At 36.2% G+C, this 13584-nt stretch overlaps 1 long non-coding RNA gene across 1 annotated transcript; it reads right to left on the reverse strand.

Annotated features, from left to right (window-relative positions):
* Positions 1 to 10104: 10104 nt before the first annotated feature.
* LOC121426896 lies at positions 10105 to 12983 on the reverse strand. The gene is made up of 3 exons (XR_005971642.1): positions 12896 to 12983; positions 11764 to 11876; positions 10105 to 10841 (listed from the first exon to the last, which is right to left on the reverse strand). It is a non-coding gene; the product is annotated as an uncharacterized LOC121426896 (long non-coding RNA).
* Positions 12984 to 13584: the final 601 nt, after the last annotated feature.

Genomic DNA, 13584 nt, shown 5'->3' on the forward strand with positions numbered 1-13584 from the left:
CGATGAGGCAGGCAATAGTGTGTCTTGTGTATTCATAGTCGACATAACGAGTAAGTGTTGTGGCTCTGCCGATATCAATCAAGTTCAAGATAAGTTTCCAAAGTAGTATTCGATGTTCTTAACTTTTATTATTGGCACGTCTCTCACGCACGGGGGGGGGGGGGATTGCCTTGTTATGAGGAAGAAGACAAGACCTAGATAAAAAAAACAACGTTGAAAATCAATCCTAGAACAAGTATCTTAAATGTTCGTCCAATGTGTGACGTCACCCGCGAGCATTCAGTTTGAATTATTACTATCTCATTTTTCGTCAGTGAATTATGTCAGTAAATAAACATAATAAAGAAAAATGTTGATTATAATATTGCCTCTTATCTAACAGGATTTCCACTACAGGTGAAAGCTGTTGGTCCAGCCATAACATGCCCTCATAACATGCTATTATTTCCCTTCCCAATTTCTTTTTTTGTCTAGATAAGGTTCAACCAGTTATAACATCATGTCCACTTGGCGGTGAGGTAATTGCAACTGAGGGAACTGCAGAGGTTAAATATGAACACCCGTCCTACTCACCTATTCCGGGTATTGATCTTGTGGTGTCGTGTGATGTTCCAGATAGCCCGGTAACACTACCAGTAGGACACCATGAAATCACGTGTTATGTCTCCGATCCCGAAACTGGTCTACAGTCAGAGTGCAAAATGGATTTTGATGTCACGTGTAAGTCTTCCGCATCAAATTTCCAGTGGCATAGTGAGGCCCCGAAAAAAAGCAAAATACTTGAACCCTTAGAAATAAAAAAAAATAGTTGTGTTACAGATTTTTGCATATTATGAAGAATATGAGACCACATCCAATCCTTTTATATTTTTTCTTGGGAGGGGAGCGGGGATATTTGAAAATTTGAGGTTGTCATGGCCTCCAACCCCCCCCCCAAAAAAAAAAGACCTTATGTAAGTACAACTTGCGTCATGGTTAGATGACTTTTAGCATTGCAAATAATAGAATGAAGCAAAATCAATTAAGCTAATTATTAAATGCAAAGTAATATAAATATTATCTCATCTACCATTAGTATGGGAGCTGGAGAATTTGGAATTATGCTGTATTTCGGCTTGGAAAGTACTACAAATATCGAATACGATACTTAACAGAGCGTCAAGTTGGATATTGTTAAACTTTGATTTCGTGGAACGTGGGGGATTGTGCTTTATTATAGTTGTTAAATTTCCCGTTCTGAAATGAATACAGACATGACAATTCTCTGATTCTCGACTATTAAATTCCAAAAAATTAAAATTGGGCATAATACATGTATTCTAAATTTTGTGTGAGAGGATTGTCATGATTATTTCACAGATGTAAGCAGGTGCCCACATTTATACCCTCCCGAGAACGGGGCACTGGCCTGTGACAGATTTGCCTATGGCCAGTTCTGTAGTATGCTCTGTGAGAAGGGCTACGATATTCCAAGAAAAGCTCCTCGGACTGAAATGTTCATATGCAGCACCTCTGGTGATTGGAGTCCTCGCAGCGATGTACCAGGTTGTTCAGGTAAATATTTGCGATTCGATAAGCATAGGAATTATTTGCTGCATGCACATTTCTTGGGGGAAATGTAATCAATGTTTTACTCTAACCTGAACAAATGACGAATCCTGTGAACTTTATGAATTACATCGATATAAAATATAAAGGGAAACAATACAAAAGTTACAAATGCATTAGCGACGAATTATCTAATGAATAAGTGAAAAAATACATGTCGCATATCACCAGTCTGCCCCCCCCCCCTGACGAGTCCCAACCCATGCAATGGACGTATCCCCCCCTCCCTGACAAGCTTGAAGACCTCTTTTTTTTCTTTTTGGGGCTTGTCAAATTTTTGAGCGGGCAAATTTGCCCCCCCCTGTGAAAAATTTTATGTACACCACTGGAGGGGATATGTTATTATTAACCCCCCCCCCAAAAAAAAAAAAAATAAATAAATGAATAAATAAATAAAAAATAAATAATGATAATAATAATAATGATAAATAAATAAAATAAATAAATAATTGAAATAGATAATGATAATAATTGATAAGAACCAAATTCTTTTAAAGGAATAGTAATGATGTCAAAGCATAGGTTCCCTAATTTGCATACCATCATTTTGTGCGTATGACCGCTGAATGAAACGAGGCAATCGTTGCAATGTCATACATTTCTGAGCTCACGTCCGATTTTTAGGGTTGTTGTTTGTTTAGGTGTCGTATTTATTTATCTGTTTATAGGAATGAACTTAATGTTGGGCGATATACATGTACTATACCCATGAATTTTACTTTCTCTAGAGCGAAAGCCAAGAAGCGTCTCGAGGAATGTTCTACCCGAGACTCTTTACTACCCCTCCCCGTGTTCCGAGAATGAGGACACCAGTGTAAACACGATAGCCCAAGGATTCCTTGACATTTTGAAAGCTAGTGAGTTCGGGTATATTTGTGAAGATAATGACCAGTGCTCGGTGGAGAATGTAAACGTTTCTTGCGGAATAAGGAGCGATCGCAGAAGGCGCCACATTTCAGACAACGGACCATTTGCACGTATTTCTCCGCTCGTAAGTATTGCTAAGATTCTCCCCCCCCCCAAAAAAAAAAATTATAAAATAAATAAATAAATAAATAAATAAATAAATAAAAATAAAAATAATAATAATAAAAATGATAATGATAATAATAACAATGAATAAATAAAATTAAAAAAAATCATCCCAGAGTAAAATAATCATCCTCAACTATTTTGGGAACTGTATAGTTTTACACCAATATTTTGATAAAATGTTCGTTATTCTTTTTAGATGAAAAAAAAACACCCACATATTATGGCACATTGCCAATTACCATAAGCACAGATGAAAAGAGCGTTAAGGTACCAAAGACTTTATGTATTTACGTCAGCTCCCGCCATCTAAGAGATTAGTGCTATTATATTTTATTATATATATTATATTGCGTGCGTTGTGGATAAGCAGCTGCTGGCGCATATCTGACAACTCCATTCCTTTTGGGAGAGCGCGAGATCATTATACGTCATATACATAAGGTCTAATGCGTTTGACTTGTCAAATATTACATAATTACCTTTGCTCCTGAACTCTCTCTCCCTCCCTCTCTTTCTCTCTCTCTCTCACATTTTCTTCCCTCTCTCTCCACCTCTCTGCCTCTCTCTCTCCCTCTCTGTTTACCTCTGCCCCCTTTCTCTCTCTTTCTATCTCTTTCTTCCTATCTTACCATGTCCTTTTACTTTCTCATTCCAAATCTCATTTTGATGTGTATATGTTTTCTTTACTTATGTTTTCTTTATGTTATGAATTATATGTTGTTTGGTATTTATGCAGAGCCCTGTGGAAGACCAGCGATTTTTAATGAATATTTTAATTGTATATATTGTGTAATTTTACATATTTGTTTGTATGAAGCTGAACAGGCTACTCTGGATAAGGATGTGAAATAAATAAATAAATAATTAAACTAACCGTCTGGCATGTGCTATTAAAATCAATTTAAGCATAGTAAATGGTGCGCATTACCTGACATTGCATTCGTAAATTTTAAACAACACTTTGCACTTGTCTTTATTAAACATAATTTGATTTGGTAGTGAAGTGAAGCTTATATTGAATTATTCAATCTGAATATCTTTTTTTGCGAAATATTTCAGTTTCTGTACTTTCCCCATTACCAAACTTGGGGAAGTGGTTTTTATTCCTTTCCAACAATATTCATTGTTTTTCATTAGTCTAATGATTGGAATACTCTTCCGGTTTAGTACGAAATAAAGAAGTGAAAATGACTAATTTTTACACATACAGCTAACATTAGACCTCTAACGATTAGTAGTGCTATTTCGATTGTTATAGGATAATATGATGGCCGAAAAGAAAGGGGGCGATACGCCTGTAGATACCATGCATAAGAAAGATAATCCAAAGACGACAATCCTCTCCTCAGACGCGGGATGCGACGAGGGACATTCCTTTGACAAGGTTGACCTCAAATGTGGTAAGAAGAATTTGAATCATTCAAATCAAAATAGTGACCTTGGATATTCATTCCCTAACCCAAGAATCCATATTTTGTGCAGCGATGTTGACAAGTAGGGAAACAAGATAATATTCAAAATTGCCCCCGACTGTTATTGGCCATTAAAAAGGTTTTGTTTGAAAGGAGAAATATATTTTAATCAGAATGATGAAAGTGAAAAAAATGGACAAGTAATAGGAAATGTGAAGCTGCTTTAGAATTGAGATAACTAAGACTATGCAAATAATAAATTGCCAACTGGGTAAGTAAATTATGACAAGAGACAAGGAAAACTTTGCCCTAGGCCGAGTCATAATTTCAGGGATTTGTAGTTTCCTCCTAAGTACCCATTCCCCTGTGAAAGTAATCTAAATGTAATAGTAGTATACATTGTTTTTTGTCTTCATGAAAGAAAAGTATAATTTGAAAATAAAAGTTTTGGAAAAAATAACATTTTCGCCATTTTATGTCTTACATCGCTACGGCATCACATTTGCAGCCAATTTAAAGTCTGCATGGGTATAGTGATTAACAATATTTACAACTTTTAAAAAATTTACAGCTTTCTTATTGTTTGTCCGATATTGTTCAAACTTCTACCTGCCAACTTGTCTTATTGTTCTTTTATATATATATATATAAACAATTTTTTGTTTGGGTTGGATTCCCCTTTTAGTAGAGACACATATTTATCTAGTACAGTGTGTTGTTTTGGCTCTCAACTAATACTTGTGCCGAATTCAACTAACACCCCTCCCGTGTTTCGAGATAATATGATAAGACGAAATTATATTTACAGATTTGTTAGCCATTTCTTGAAATATAGAACATTATTTCGTTTTCGGGATAGGCGACCATGTTAAGACTGAAAGAAGAAAAATCACTACTAATGATTATACTACGTTTCATTACGATCTCTGCGATTACCTTTTGAACATTAGAGTTTTTTTCTATTAGAGACTTATTTTTCCTTGGAATTACGTCTTTTGCAGTTGATGTACATTTCTTTGATGTTGATTTAAAATGGCATAGTTAAAATCCGGTATACATGTATATCATGCAGCTCGACTCTAGTAATCATATATGTTTTCATGGGATTGAAATCTTCACAGTTCCTTGCCCTGCTGGGTATTATTTTGATAAGGCCACCAAGATCTGTAATCCATGTGATCTAGGGTTCTACCAGGATAGGCAGGCTCAAAATGAATGCAAACTGTGCAGGGAAGATAAATCAACCATCGAAAAGGGAGCTACGGATGCTAAGCAGTGCAAGGGTAAAACTATTCCTAGAGAATACACATGTTTTATGAACGCAGATTTTAATATGTTTATGCGATTCGATGTCGTCGGATCAACATTTCAATTTGTCAGAATTTTCGTCGTGCATTTTTGTAGTAATCTTTTATTTTCTTCTCTCATAAAACAAAATCAAACATAGTAAAATATAACATTTATGATCATAAATTCAAAAGCAATATCAAATCAAATTACCCATAATTACAAAGTTTAATTTGAACGTACAAATATTGTGATAAACGCATCCATATATTTGACAATTCTTAACAAAAATGAAGTAAAACAATGTGATAAATGAATTCTAAATCAATTCAATTTGTTCTCAAAATATCTGACATACATTATTTTCTCTTACATTTTATACATACCGTACATAATACTTATGTCTAAGATTTTTGTTTTCAATCAGTTATGGTGTACTCGATATCTAGAAATCAGTCATTTGAATTTACACACTTTGTCATGTCATCTATGGAGTCTGCTATTGACACATCGTGCAAAACTTTTTTAGGGTAACGTGTCATTGTGACGTCACTTATGCACCATTTGTAAAATAAAATGATAATTATGTATCGAAGAAAAATTTAAAAAAAATACATAGCAATCATATTCACATCAAGTCAATCCCATTGGTTGATGAGCTGATGAATTGATTGGTTGATCGATTAACTAATTGAGTGAGATATTAATTAATAAATAATTAATTTCATTCAATATTTTCGATATTGCAATTACAATGTAAGGCGAAACATAATAAAACCTGTCTTTAGAATGTTAACAATTTGAAATTTTAAAAGTAATGTTCATAATCATTGTTGTGAAAACTTAATTTTGAAGGATCATAAAGTTGGGGGATCCTCTCCTAGTAGATTGGAAAGCTTAAAAATAATTTCTGCAATATTTTTGTTGTAGAGTTTTGTCCAGCCGGGTATTTCTCCAAGAGTGGATTCTTTCCTTGCCGACGTTGCCCGCCAGGCTTCTACCAAAGACGCCCACAGAGCACATCATGCAGACGATGCCCAGTGAATACGACCACAACCATATCCGGAGCAACCTCTGTAAAAAGTTGTCATATCTTGAACTAGATATTTACACCATATAAATTGTTGCATGAGATGTTTCTCGACGTTAATGGGAGGCTCTTGTGTAATTTCGAAATTGCATACGAATGTGGTCTCAAAATTTTGCTCGAGACATAAAAGTAAAAATGAAGTTAGCGAACGAAGCGGTTACAAAATTTCGCGCGGCGGAATTATCTCAAAAAATGTCGATAGGTGAGCAAACATACCCCCCCCCCCCCTCTATCTCTCTCTCTCTGTTTAGGTAAGTCATGGTTAAACCTGTCTCAACTGACATATCCAATATACTTACAATACGCACAAAGTAATCGAAAAGAAACAATTATTTTTTAGACCACGATGCTTCCACATAAACATGTCTGTAAATGGTTCATATCAATAAACGAAAATAGCCAAAGGCTATTTTTACTCCTATGTTTTATTTCTTCACGAGAGTAAAATTGTATATATATTGATAATTATCAGCACAAAACTTATGTATCCAAGAAAATGAAAGTTTGCTGTAAAATGTTACTTGCAAAATGTTGATTCTGGGAAAGTACCTTTTGATTTTGTTCGTAAATTAGTAAAATATTCAGATGGTGGTTAACTATAATGTAGGCAGACCAGCAATGGTCTGTAAACTTTCCTAAATATTTAGTTTGGAACTTGAAATCAATTATACGAAATTATATCCGATTAGTCTTAATATAAATATCGCTGTTTCAATGTTTTTATAGAATAGTGCAAAAGGCTTGGTGTCATTTTTGGCTATGTATACAGTTTTCTGCTCGATTTTATTTGTATTGATAAATAATATATGAACTTGATAGGGGAAGGTCGAAACAACATTCTGTTGGCAATAATAAATTGCGAAGTTGTTCACAATTGTAAACTTACAAATAAGAATATAGACTGAAATGTAACCAGCATAGGGATGATGGGAAATTGTATATGCGAGCAAAATATTTTCTTTTGTTTTTGTTTTTATACGAGCAGAATAATTGTTGCATATTGTAGCTTTTACGCTTGTAGCTTGGTTTTATACAAGACAACTGTTGCTGAGCCACGAGCGTCTTTGCACTATGGATGCGTTGTATAAATCTACACTGTTATTATTCAGATATGTGATGTTTGATTTTTGAAATAATTAGTTTAGTGCATTCTGTTCAAGAAAAAGTGACAACTGAGATTTAACACTGATTGCTTATATAGCTTAAGCATAAAAGCATAAGTAATACCCCCCCCCCGACAAAAATCACCATTTCCGTTCCGACCATACCATGGGAGGACATGGAAAAGAAGGCATGCATTCCCCCATTTGAATCGTTGACGAAATATCAAATTATTATGATTACAGCGCTTCAGCAAAAACTGTGGTGTTAACCGGTGTACATAGAGGACCACACCAGTCGTTTTACACCGGTGTTAAATTGGTGGTGTTAGTTTTACACCAACAGGTGTAATTACAACACCTTTGGTTGTTACATGTACACTCTTTGGTGTTACATTCAATCTCTAGGGTGTAATTTTAACACCTCAGGGTGTGGTCCTCTATTAACACCAACTGGTGTCAGTTTTAACACCACAGTTTTTACAGTGAAGGATCAACATGTTTCGCAAGTATAGGCTTTTCTTTATTTGCCATTATTCTATGCATTTGTCATTCAAATACATGAAATATCAAATTATCTGTCCTTGTATCACAACCATATTCATCCATTGCATGGCTTGTGAGCTGTTATAATTTACCATTGTATCAATTCAAAGCAATAGTCTTTGTTTTACGTTAAGAATAATTTTTTTTTTACGGTTTAAATCGCCTTCAAGGAATATATGTATTGAAGGTTCAATCATGTAGTTTAATCAAATGAAATATATTCGATCACAGAGAAAAATCACTAAAAACAATGTTTTCAAAGTATCCTGATCATATGTAGGGACTCGAGAGAAATATGGAATTTGAAGTTTTACACCGGTTGTATGCAAATTACGGAACCGACATTGTCACACATTCCCTTGTATCATTGGATGAAACATTTTTTTTTATCTTTATGATTGCAAAGCAGGATTTTATTCCTTCGTAGTTTTGTTACATTTATATTAATTGTTGTAATATGTTTTCATTCAACATTCGAAATTTTGACATGTTTTAAGGAAGTCAATATTGTATAGATTTTTTTGCATGATATAAAGGAAAATTGCGAACACTAAAATTCAACATTTTCAGTTTTGCTGATCCATTTCAGACGTTGGACGTTGTGTGGAGGGGCCGTATGTATAGATGGGTGTGTGGGGACGTACAGGAAAGTGGGAGTTAAACTTCACTGGTGCGTATGTGTGTGTGTGTGTGTGCAAGAGAGGGGTACATGACGCCTGTGTGCTTTGACTCCTCGTAATGTCTTGTCAATTAAATTAACTAAATAAGGTATCATAACCAGCAAAATCACTTGCTATTGTCACGTTTATGGTATTAAGAAACGAAAGGACACTCTAAAATATGAAGTGCTAATTCAGCTCTTAAAGAGCGTGTATAGTGACTGCACTTCAGAGTGCTGATTTGTCTATTTCAAATTTGAACGAGAAAAATCAGCACTCCGAAGTGCAGTCACTATACACGCTCTTTAAGAGCTGAATTAGCACTTCATTTTTTAGAGTGGACCACAAAGACGGAAAATGTCATGTCAGTAAAACAAAGACACGTAAAAGACTTTTTTGAAAGAAACATCGAATTCTTATGAAAAAAAATTAGTTTTGACGAATTATGCAGTATTGCATTTGAAATAGAAGTAAAACAACAATAATAACATTTCATCCGTCCGCTATTTTATCATTCCACGCCTCTACGCGCTCTCGGAGAAGAGGGGTGGAAAGATAAAACAGAGGGTGGGTAAGAGAGGAACAAGGGAAGGATGAAAACTTTAAGAATGTAGGGAAGTAGAAAGAGTATTAACAATGGATGGATTATGGGACATAATTGATGAGGTGATTCTTTAGGTGGGAGAAAAAGGAAATATCATTCTTAATATTTTCATTAGACCCATAGTAACCTATATTCTGTTCCCCACCTCTCCCTCTTTTTCTCTTTCTCTGCACACACGCATACACATTAATGACAGAATGAGAGGACATGATTTTCAGAGGTCAACTGCCGATTATATGAAAGTTTTACTTTACAACCGAGAACATTTTTACATTAAGGAAATATGTCCTTCACCATTTCTTGTTACAGTGCACCTTCTCTGCATATACAGTAGGCCTACGTATAATTTGGGAAGATTTGCAGAGATTAACGATCTGAGAGCGTCCTATTTTCGCTGTGTGTCCTCGTTTTAAATATGAAATTCAAATGAGAAATGCGTGTGTATAAAATAAGTCGTTATGTTGACTGTGCGGGTAATTGCAAAAACACACCTACACCATCGCACTCAATGCCACATTCCAACTTTATGCGTCTCTATATATCTCTCTCTGTAGTCATATTCAATTACACATCCCATCCCTTCGAAAACACTGCATCCTCCAAACCTACACGTAACTGTTTCTTTACCATGCCACCGATACCCACACAAATTAATATTACTGTAAACCTCATGGATAAAGTCACAAACAGAAATCAAATTATGTAGAGCTTAAATGGATAACGTGACCCTCCAAATACCAAAGAAGAAAACGAGGCGCTTGAGTTTCTGATTTCTGCAAATGTTTATTATCGAAATCATACTACAAACCTGATGCCGATTGCAATTCAGGTTGATTGATTCCCGAAAGAGTAGGATACATAAACAGTCCTAAATAGCCAACGTTAGGAAGAAGTGTGCATGTTTCATTTAACGACACTTAAGACGACTGCTGGGACAGTAATCTATTTGGTACCTGTATAATAATGCTTCATTTTGGTGCTATAGCGGGAAAGAAAAAAAATCGATCGTTATTACTTATGCTGAGAAGGCTTACCTAGGCCAACCCATCCAGACTTTCCTCCATCAGATCTGTGCATTGATTTTTTTTTAACAAGGCGATTTAAGTGCGCTGATGAATCGCTACTTCTAAAAGCAAGGAATTCAAATTCGCAAAGTCGAGAAATGAACATACTAATATTTCAAAGATTATGATAAGAGGAAAATAGTTTTGACATAATTCTCTTTTTTGGGGGGTATTATGCCTACAATTGTTTTTCTACATCTACTTTGTATATCATGTTGTACAATAGCTACATAGGGAAAACGAAAGTTTAAAACTTAACAGATTGATTGATATCAAATTTCAATATCTAATTTGTATTTATCGTAAAAGGCATAGGCTTGTTAAAGGTCTTAGGGCTAAGTTATTTTTTTTGTTTACTGATCCGTATTCCCTGTCCAGTTCCTGGTCCGATTCCAACATCATATCAATGAGTCGGTGAATCCGCCTAGTTTCGGTTCTAAATAAGGACAAAAAAAATGCAAAAACTGAAAGATATAGTTTTCATATGTTAAACTGTTAAAAGGTAAAATGAAGCATTTAAAGGTTGAGTCCACTAAATTGTGATAAAGATAGGAATAAGAATAATTTTGGAATAGTAGTGTAGACTATTGATTTGTCCAAATGCACAGTAATAACTTAGACCAAAAGCTTCGGTCTCTGTTGTGTTTGTTGTTCAGCTGAACTCCGTTGGCTTCACTCACCAAATACAGAGACCGAAGTTCTAGCGCGATCTGTACAGTGGACTCAATGGCCATATGTTTTATATGTTTAATTTAAAAAATTAAAAACAAGTTAAAAAATACTCCTCGAAACAGACGGCTACCAGCTGTATAAGTTATGCTGTACCCTATCGTTCTTTGAGATCCAATGAATTTAACATCTTAACTCCGATTTCAATTCTCTTTCATTTTTTATCTGATTATTTAACGATGATAATTATTTACCATACAATTATGCAATCATACATTCAGGAACATCGAATTATGATTGGTCAAATCTGCCCAACAAATCTGTTCGTACGGTTTTGCATACATGTGTGCAAAACTTATTTGGGGTAAGATACAATGTATGTTCTCTATTTACGATTTATTTTGGTTTTTTTTATCACGTTTAGTCAGACAGGTTACATAAGAATACGAAATATATCTAAAACACGAATAAGCACGTAATTGGCACACAAAAAAATAAAGGAGAGCCGGAGTTTCGAATAAACATCATGAATATCACACAGCGCCCTCGTTCAGAGATGCGCCAGCTGCAGCTAAACAACGCATGCATGGCAATGACTTCAGCCTCTAACATGGCCGCGTAATGTACTGCACAAGGTCTATATAGGCCGACACGTACGTTTACAAAATCGCAAATATTATTCGTCTCACCTGGCACACAGACTCTAGATCACGGCAACAGTCTCTGTACATCCTGCATGCATCGTCGCATTGACAACTTCTAGAACCATTATAGTTACCACATCTTCCCCTGCACGATGGGCCTGTAATGTGAACAAATATGTGGAGAAGAGCACACGACATTACAAAGTGGAGAGGGGCCATTTCGTAAAGATGCTTAGAAACTAACCAATAAGTTTACGAACAAATGGATAGCCCTAATCAACAAGTAAAAGTGATAGCGCAAGTGAAATATCACATTATTACACGTTAGCATAACCCCTCTTTTACAAGCTCTTAACTTCTGAATAATAATTTATTGAAATAAGAATATTAAAAACACAATCCGACTTGGTTTTTTTTCTTCCTTTTTTCCTTCTGTATTCTACTCCATACTTCATATACTAATAGGAACTTTAAATGATGATAGTGAAACACGAATGATTGCACGAGAGTTTGTCATCAAAGTCAAGATGAATCTTTGTTTACAAAATCATTCTTTTTTATGTTACTTAATGCTTTATCAGTCTTTATAACTTAGTGATAATGATAATGACATTGTAATTCATTGCATTTACAAAAAGAAAACAAATCATGAAATGCAATAGCGCATAGAATAAAGGGGAAATGCGAAAACACAAATAAGTGGTCTCCTTTTTTTAATATAATATTACAAAATATTTCAAACAAATAATAATAAAACAATAATATTCCTGATGACGACCAGAACACGCTGGTCGAAACGTCGTTAATAGTTCTTTTCAGAGCTAACATACAATCAAGAAAGAATAACAAACAGTCCTTTTCAGGACTACATACATGGTGTTTACCGTAAACCTTCACTAAAACAATAATAGTTTTGAAGCCAAAACGAGTGATTCATTATGTAAAAAGGCTGTATTTTTCATCATTTTTCTGGGCCATTCAGATCCATTGAATTCAGAAGCTCATAACAGTCTTCAAGGAAAATTTCGTAAAATGCGTCGATATTCATGACGACCCGTGTACTGCCTAAGCTACACTAATGCCTGACTTGCACTGTATTCTTGTCAAAAATTTAATAGAAGTGGTAAATTCCGTGATAAATAATGTTGTATGAAATGAAATTATACAGTTCGCTCACCTGAAGGAGGGCTGCTGGGAGGTGGGGGAGGCGATGGGCTGTTGGTAGGGGGAGGGGCAGAGCTATTGGACGGGGGTGGAGGAGCGAAAGAACTGTTGTTTGGTGGGGGTGGGGAAGGCTCTTGTGCGAGGGCGGGGAGCGAGAGAACTGTTGGTTGGTGGAGGGGGAGCAGTGCTGTTGTTTGGTGGTGGTGGTGGTGGTGGAGCAGAACTGTTGCTTGGTGGAGGGGGAGCTGTGCTGTTGTGTGGTGGTGGTGGTGGTGGAGCAGAACTGTTGCTTGGTGTTGGGGGAGGAGGAGGAGGGTTTGAGTGATTTCCAGATCCATTTCCTGATGGGGGTGGCGTGGTAGAGAAAAATATCTGGCGCTTTACGATATGACCGTCACTTGAATAGTTGCCAGTGCCGTTGCCCGGTCTGGTGCCGTTGATAGGTTGAGAGTGGTTTCCTCCGCCGTCCCCCGGTCTCGGTCGTGGTCCAGGACTGGTGCCGTTTTCTGGTCTCGGTCGTGGTCCAGGACTGGTGCCGTTTTCTGGTCCCGGTCGTGGTCCAGGACTGGTGCCGTTTTCTGGTCCCGATCGTGGTCCAGGACTCGTGCCGTTTTCTGGTCTCGGTCTTGGTCCAGGCCTGGTGCCGTTTTCTGGTCTCGGCCTTGTGCCGTTTTCAGGTCTCGGCCTTGGTCCTGGTCTGGG

This window comes from Lytechinus variegatus, chromosome 13 (assembly GCF_018143015.1).
Source record: "Lytechinus variegatus isolate NC3 chromosome 13, Lvar_3.0, whole genome shotgun sequence".
In the NCBI taxonomy this organism is placed as follows: Eukaryota; Metazoa; Echinodermata; class Echinoidea; order Temnopleuroida; family Toxopneustidae; genus Lytechinus; species Lytechinus variegatus.